Source organism: Ceratina calcarata, unplaced genomic scaffold (genome assembly GCF_001652005.2).
Source record: "Ceratina calcarata isolate Rehan_Ccalc_2016 unplaced genomic scaffold, ASM165200v1 scaffold379.2, whole genome shotgun sequence".
NCBI lineage: Eukaryota > Metazoa > Arthropoda > Insecta > Hymenoptera > Apidae > Ceratina > Ceratina calcarata.
In genome coordinates, this window is record NW_017161115.1 from 7,337 (window position 1) to 15,154 (window position 7,818).

At 37.8% G+C, this 7,818-nt stretch overlaps 1 protein-coding gene and 1 long non-coding RNA gene across 2 annotated transcripts in view; one reads left to right on the forward strand and one right to left on the reverse strand.

Moving 5' to 3' along the window:
* The window catches only part of LOC113464462 (carcinine transporter-like), a 15,929-nt gene that overhangs the window by 7,323 nt on the left and 788 nt on the right, over window positions 1-7,818 (reverse strand). The window lies entirely within an intron of this gene.
* Window positions 232-5,510, forward strand: LOC113464463 (uncharacterized). Its single transcript, XR_003389320.1, has 3 exons — window positions 232-440; window positions 698-921; window positions 5,032-5,510. It is a non-coding gene; the product is annotated as an uncharacterized LOC113464463 (long non-coding RNA).

Genomic DNA, 7,818 nt, shown 5'->3' on the forward strand with positions numbered 1-7,818 from the left:
CTTCGCTGTATCTCTTTTTCTTAGAAAGAAAAACCGAAAAGCTTATCAGTGTTTGTCAAAGTAACGCTACGTGTGACACTAAGCTAAAATCGATACCATCGCACGTAAGCACGTGCCATTCAAAATAATGTTCATTCCTCCAACGCAATTTTTTGCATACAATTTTCCTGTAAGCATAGTTGATTTTTCTATTCACCGTCCAGTAATCAGCAACAGCGGTGCGCACATGCTGATTTGCGTATCTTTTCCGCGTGATCGCGTTGATAGTCGCAAGTAATTTACCGGCGTGCATCGAGTCTCATTTAAATGTCATCGGACGAATCGGATGGAACAGGTCTCGAAACGCGCGCTGACGATTATTCAGAGTTACGAGCGCAATCATCAACTACGTATTTAAGCAGGCATCACATATTTAAACATACGTTACGTGTAAAAATAAGGTAGGTAAACGCGGACCGTAGCAAACGAGTTTCATTACAGAGAATTCCGTCCGACGCGAGGAAAGTTCCGTTTCCGAGAAACGTCGTAACTTTTGTTAGTACGTGGGAGTAATTGTTTCCATTCCTGCCTTTTAATCGTTATAATTATATCGTAACAACCAGACGCCCATTTTACCAAATCTTGAATTTTCTCACATGGAAACTCCTTAGATAAGATAAATCCAGTAAGGTATTATAAAATATTTCTCGTAAAATAGTGACGCGAGGAGATAAAACGAAATGGTAGAAGTAGAAGCCGGACAAAAGTGGGACAATGCACTCGGTTTTCCTCGTCGGTAGAGAAACTTCGGCACGTCATTCACCCTTCTCTCGTGACGTAAATCGGGATTGCGCACAATCCCGAATGGACCTGCGATTAAAAAAGAGCAGCCGATGGAAAGTGGGCACTGCAGGAAAACTCTGATGACGATGTGTGACGTAGGTACGGTTTCAAAATGAAAGTTCATTTAACATATAACTGGATAAGTTAGGACGGGATTGTTAGCTCCGAGTTAGCGAATGTGATTACACATACATCGAATGCTATTCAAAATTTATCTACTGTTATTAGAAGTTAATTCCATTTTTTTCACAAACTAGAGTTCTTCTTTTTGTTATACAGGGTGGTTCGTTTTCGTCGTTATTCGTCGTGTTCAAAAGGCAAAAACGAGCATTTTGTACAAATATCCGATTATTCCAATTTATTATTAAAAGGAGAAATTAGAAAATTAGTTACAAAATACCTATTTTTATCTCGTTTGATGCTATATAATTTACATATAGGTAATATGCAAATATGGGGCTAAAAAATATATAGAAAATTTGTACGTCTCGTATTTCTTACAAAACATTTTGGGGACAGATTGCTGAAATACAGAACTGTCCCCAGAAATACAGAGCAGATGGTTATCGTAAATATAAATATCTTTACTTAACTTTTCACAATTTATCTAAATCAGGTACTCAGTTAATTATCTGATGCTGATAAAAAATATGTTGAGCACGATAACGTTTAGAGTTATACGTTTAATCAATATTAAAATAGTACTTATGCTGATTCATATCAGGAGTTTAGCAGCACGTGTATATTATCTACGATTGAGTCTTTTTAAGAGTATTTCAGCAGTTATTTCTTATTTTTGATTAACCAACGTTCCGGCGTGTCCACGTATTCCGGGATTTTTCCTTGAAGCGAGTGTACATAAAAATTATGAGCATGCCACGCACTACTATTCGTCATTGAGTAAATAGAATCGGTCAATATTGATTACTTCAATTGCGAATACGTTTCCGCTTCAAAAACGTGAAAAAAACTGCTCCTCAATCATTCCGCCTTGCCGCTTATAAATTATTCACTTTGACAATGTTATTAAAAGATACCATGTTTGACGATTCATTTATTCAATTACAAGATACTTGGCTTTGGCAATTAAAAATCCAGTTCTCAAAGTCGATTAGGCGAGTATATTTTTTCTGATTCGTTACCAGAAAGCCGAGGATACCCTCTTCCTGAATCGATTCATAGTCACACAGGGACGTTAATAGCCTTGATGAAGAGGCTCTGTACGCGGTAAAAAATGATCTCGCTTTACCAGGAGCAAGCATCGTGCTTTTTGCCGAGCTATCCTTTGATACGCAACCACCTTTTCGACGATGGAGCCTTGGCGAGTGGCCTTTTAATCAGAATTTAATACGTACGCTCCTCCCCTCTTGGGAAAACGCTTGTACTATGTAATCTTATTGCATTTTAATGTTACTTCAAATTCAACGTTTCTCGTTATAAGAAGACTGCGGGTTTTTATACTTGATGAAAGTTTAGAGTAACAGTTTAAGGAGTGAGATTTAGTAACTATGTCCTTTAATCTTGTACATAGTTGAGACTTCATACTGATGCTTCTTTGATACTTTATGCAATTTTATTCTTTTATGTATATCTCATGTTTTTATTTTAATATCTGTTATAAATTTAATAATTTTAATGTATAAATAGATAATTTTAATATCTAATATTTAATATAAAGGCATAAAATTCCTAATCTAAATATTAATTAATTACTTATGAACCGCCTGGTGATAAAGTCAAGCCTGATAGCAGATTCTTATTCAATTTTTACAATGTAACACTAGCTAGTTTCAAGGAACAAGAATTATCTTTTATCTAAATTGCGTATATTTTTACAATCACGGCGCGGGCAGTTAACTGATCAGGCAGCCATTCACCTTCGAATGTGTGCTTGAATGTATCTAAAAATACGCTTCCGTTTACGGGACAATGCTAATCGTTAACAGGTGTTACACATTCCCTTATGGAACAATAATGCAAACAACTTCCCTTGATTGTTTCGATGATTAAACATTTCCAAAGCTTTCGTCATTGTTTTTTATAGATTCCGAATGACAAAATTCCGCGTTATTACTCAATCGTCGATTTTCTTTTCTTAGCTGCGAGGACGTTGCTTAAGACCCGTTCTTTTTTCTATACATATATTCAGTCGTGAGAAATTTCAACCTTCTGAGAAATTCATAATCAGTTTGATACGTCGGAACGAATTTCTAGATCCGTTTCTCGATCTGCGATTAATAATCGCAGGATCAGATTTTTCTGCGGAGCACGACGATATCCGGGGTAACTCCCACTATCGGGAAACTTCCCCGGGACCGTTCTCCACGGTTTCCGGTACCCGTCATTCAATCGTCCACGCTGCTATGCGCTCCGAACGTCTATGGTATCCTTGGAAGTGTCGATTTGGTCACGCTTGACCGGGCCCGATCGGCATTGTATTATGAAAGAAGGTGAAAAAAATATCGGTTTCAAACGCAGCGGGAAAAAATTTCAGCATGAAACATACATAGATCACAATCGCAGAGGCAATGACGATCGTTGAAACGAAGTTTTCATTCAATTAATAATCATTGATGATTATCGCAATAATCGCGAACACGCATTTGCATTTTACATTATCTCTTTCGTTAGCGAAGTTTTGTCTGACCGATAGATATCGTTCGGAAAATCATTACTTTTAATTATCGGAAAAGGTGAAGCATTTTTGAGGACGAGATGTTTCGTAGAAAAGATTGAGTAAAATAAAAAGCGAAAAATGCTGCTGCGAAATCCAAGGCAATTAACGCGCTCTTAACCATTTCTCAGCAAGCAATCAATTAGCCAGCAAAGCTGAACAAAAAATTCTTCTTTCACTAAAATAAAGGAAATCTATTGCATATCATGAGACTGTAGATTTGTATGCAGAATAAAACGTTCATGGTTTNGAAAAATCTCGGAAAAATGAAAAATTTTTTTTTTGTCAAAATTTCGAAAAATGCTTCAAATAAAAGTTGTAGGTACTCCTATTATCTACGAGAAAAGTGATTACCATAAGAATACATGCCAATTTTAAGTAACTATAATTTTTCAGAAAATCCATGAATTAATTAAAAATTTTACAGGTAGCTTTGCAATAGTAATAAGAATGTGTAATAACAAATTCAAAAGCGCATAAGTATATTGTCTATACATCCGTAAGAACATGGCAAACATTCTCAATATTCATAGCCAACACGATATTTCTATAAACTCCGCATAAACTTCGCAGACTGCAGAGTCACGTAAAGGTAGTCATGAAATAAAAAAAACAATCGCACCGGTGCAATTTCGTAGAATTTTAAACGACAGAAAACGATATCATCTTTCCGTCGATACCCACAGATTTCCTTTACTGATCTTGTGCTGTTCGTCACTCAAATGAATTCAGATATCCTATAAATAATTCATTCGCGTTATCAAGGCTACGAATCAAGCCGGGACGTCAAGTGATTCACGGCGCGTGGATGGTGCAGTTTTAATAACATGATGATAATGAACAATCTTTCCTGTCGCGTGCGGCCGAGCTTGGTAAATCCTCTGACGGTTCAGGAAATAAATGTGAATCAAAGTAAAATACCGGTCTTGATCTCAATGCTTCCCACTTACAGGACATGCATTTTAATTATAAATATACTCAATAAAGAGTACATATGGTCAACGTTTCTTAATCCTCAAGCATTTTATTATGAAATTATTGTTAGTAACATTCTCGATGAAAACGGGACCATTACAGTGTTGAATGAACGCGAGCGAAAAAATGCGAGCGACGTAGTGAAGAAAGGGGAGTACAGGGAGCAGGGGTAGAATTAAGAGAAACGCCGTCGGGTGTTTACTGTGAATTCCTCCCGCAATAAATCCGGTCTCCGGTTCACTCGAAATTGCTTTTCGAGGATCGTCTCACGGCGGATGCAATTAAAGAGGATCACCGTACGGCTGTAATAAAATCTGCCAAGTTTTCAGCGCCAATCAGAAAAAGAAATAGAATAAGCTGATAGCAACAAGAATTTTCTTCGAAAGCACGTTTTATCACAAAAACTAGCAACTTTATTTACATTGATTTTTATGTTCAGTTGATAGCGAAGTTATTCTTATAAATTCGTACATTTTAAATTGAAAAAATAATTTCTATTAGGAATAAATGTTTCCGTCAAACGTGTTTATAATTTCGGATTTCCGCGGTCGATGTTCCAGAAATTGCAAAGCTGCTTGCGCCTACGCGAAAAGTTTTGAAGACGACCCACGCTCGAAACTTCCCATTAGCCTACTTCACGAGGGAGCGCGTCGCCCCTTGACAACGCTTCAAGTCGGAGCATTCAAACAGCCGCCGTAGTAGGTCCCGTTAAAAGAAGAAGCTGTAAATAAGGCGTGAAGCTTCATAAATACGAAATTACCCGAAAGAACCGTGATAATAAATTCGGCCGACCGTGCAGACGCAAAGCGAGAGATCTCAACTATGCAGGCGTAAATCAGAAGTACTTGAAAACTTTGTTGGCAAGCGTTGGTGCTTTAATCTTTCAGACTTTGCGTAATAACCATCATAAACGTCATAAACGAGCTTTGAAACAGATATTAAGAGCGAAGAAATAGTTCTGTTGCGAAATAAAATAAAGGTGTAAAAGGGTGTTTAAATGTCGACAGGCAAGAAACGTCTTTGCGTTTGAGAAGAGGAAATTCAGAGTCGTCAGAGTTCCTTAAACTTAATTGAAAATATACACGAAATGTGTAAATTAAGTAACTTTATATTATAATTGTATGTATAAAACAATAATGGAAAAAGACTTTCTTTTACTGTTTCAATAATTAAACCTGTACAAATTTTGGTTTTTAAAGTTTTGAAATAGATAGTAAAAGCGAAGAAACACTTCTGTTACGAAGTAAAATAAAGAGGTGGAGAGGTGCTTGAATGTCGAGAGGCAAGAAACGTTTTAGCGTTTAGAAAGAAGAAATTCAGATTCGTGGAAGTTCTTTAAACCATTGAAAACCATTGTAAATATGAGTACGTTTCATCTTGTGAAGTCGAGCACTTTTACAAAAATTACACGTGGCGTAAGAAAAATTGGATTCTACGAGGATAGAACATTGAAAAAACGAACGGGAATTCAAACGAAACAGTGTATTGTGTGTACAGGTCGTTTTATTGGCGCATGTAAAGCCGGGAGCAAACTGCTTTTACTGAATGAACGTTTTCCACGTAACCATGCGAGAACGATTGTGTGCAGAACAAACTTCGAACCGACCCCGGGGTTGATTTCTCGCAATCCCCGTTCCCGGAATCGTCCTTTCATCCCCGGCGATCCCCGTCTTCCTACGATGCGTATAAAAACCATGACAAAAGAGGAATCGTCGGCGATCGATTAGGGGATGAAAATTTCTCCTCTCTTTATAATCCTCGAGACTCGACTTATAACTTGATTGACAATCCTCTGAAATCGTGTCAGCGTTTATGCGATTTGCGTCACGCCGATTAATGCAATAACATAAATGCGCGCGCGTGACGGACATAAAATTCACGTCGCTTCCGGGCAGATGCCAAACCATTTAACGCGAACTCGACTAACTAACAAACTGTTTGAACTTACTTTAAAACCGATCGATCGTGCGGCGATTAATTTACGATCGTCTGCGACGTATCCGTGTCAGCTTGCAAACGATTACATAAACTTAGTGTCAATTGTAGCTAATCGCATGGGACGTGTGATCAATGTTTATAATTGTTGAGACAATAATAATTTGTAATTGTCACACAGTTCTTGGAAGAACCACTACCGCGTCTTTCATAATCGATAACAGTGAATAACTGTGAGACAAAAGTGTCAGGCTGGAGCGAAAGTAACGGCAGCTAACAAGCAACATGATTAAAACTTTATTAAGCGCGCTCGGGTTTTGCGCAAAACCCTGTTGATTTTCCAGCGTGGCTCGTTAATTAGTCAAACAACACGCGTCTCGCGTTTTCCTTGATCGACTACCGGTTTTCCACTCGCGTGAACTCCGTTTAATTATCTGTGTAAGTAGAATAAAAAAAAGGAACGAACGTTCAACGTTAATGGCGCAGTAATTTAAAATAATGATACCCTAATCTTGATTAATTAAACATCTGGCAAATCAGTTTTCCGATAATCCCTCAGGGCTTTTGTATTGGACTCCTTCTGTTTAATATCTTCATTAATGACATTTCAATGACAGTTAGAAGTATTTTTCTTAATTAGTCTTTCCTTACTCTTAGTCTTCCTTAGTTTAGTCTTTCCTCCAAATTAATTATTCTTGATTCACTCTCATCTCCGACAATAATATTATATCACTCCCAGTTTTCGTTTTTACATTTTTTATATTAAATTTTCACTTTATATTGATTATCAATTGGTCTTTAAACTCGTAAATAAAAAAATAAATACAGACATTCTATTGTGTCAGCAGAGCAGCACTATAGTAGTTAGTAAATGAGATACTATCTACGTCAGGAAGAACGAATTTCAACTGTCATTTGAAACTGAATTTCAGCTTGTCTAAACGAGCTTTTCTCTCAAGAAATCGACCATTTCAACCTGCTGGATAATCTCCGGCAGATGAATTTCCGCGACGCCTTCCGGCCGACACAACGCTCGGGCGTCCTTGAATTAACGGGGCGCGAATTAACGGGGATAGACAGCCGCGATGCAATTAATTCCAGCATCCCGTCGTTGGCCGGCTTTCTTTCGCGATGATTCCGCGATGAAACTTTAGCTCCAGGACCAGGGCTCGCGTTATGCAACCCAGTTTCGAAGTTCAGGAGGGACGTCGGTCAAACAATGGTGTAACCCGACCTACGTGGTGATTGCTATTAATCTTCTCAATTTAGTATTTTGTTGTCCCGTTCCGCGGCGGGCTTCCTTGCGATTTTCAATAATATTTGCGCTACCGGATAATCAATATGATTGACATAATCAATTGCCACAACCGTGTCTTCTTTAAGATGTTCAAATTTGCCCAGAGCCCAGATAC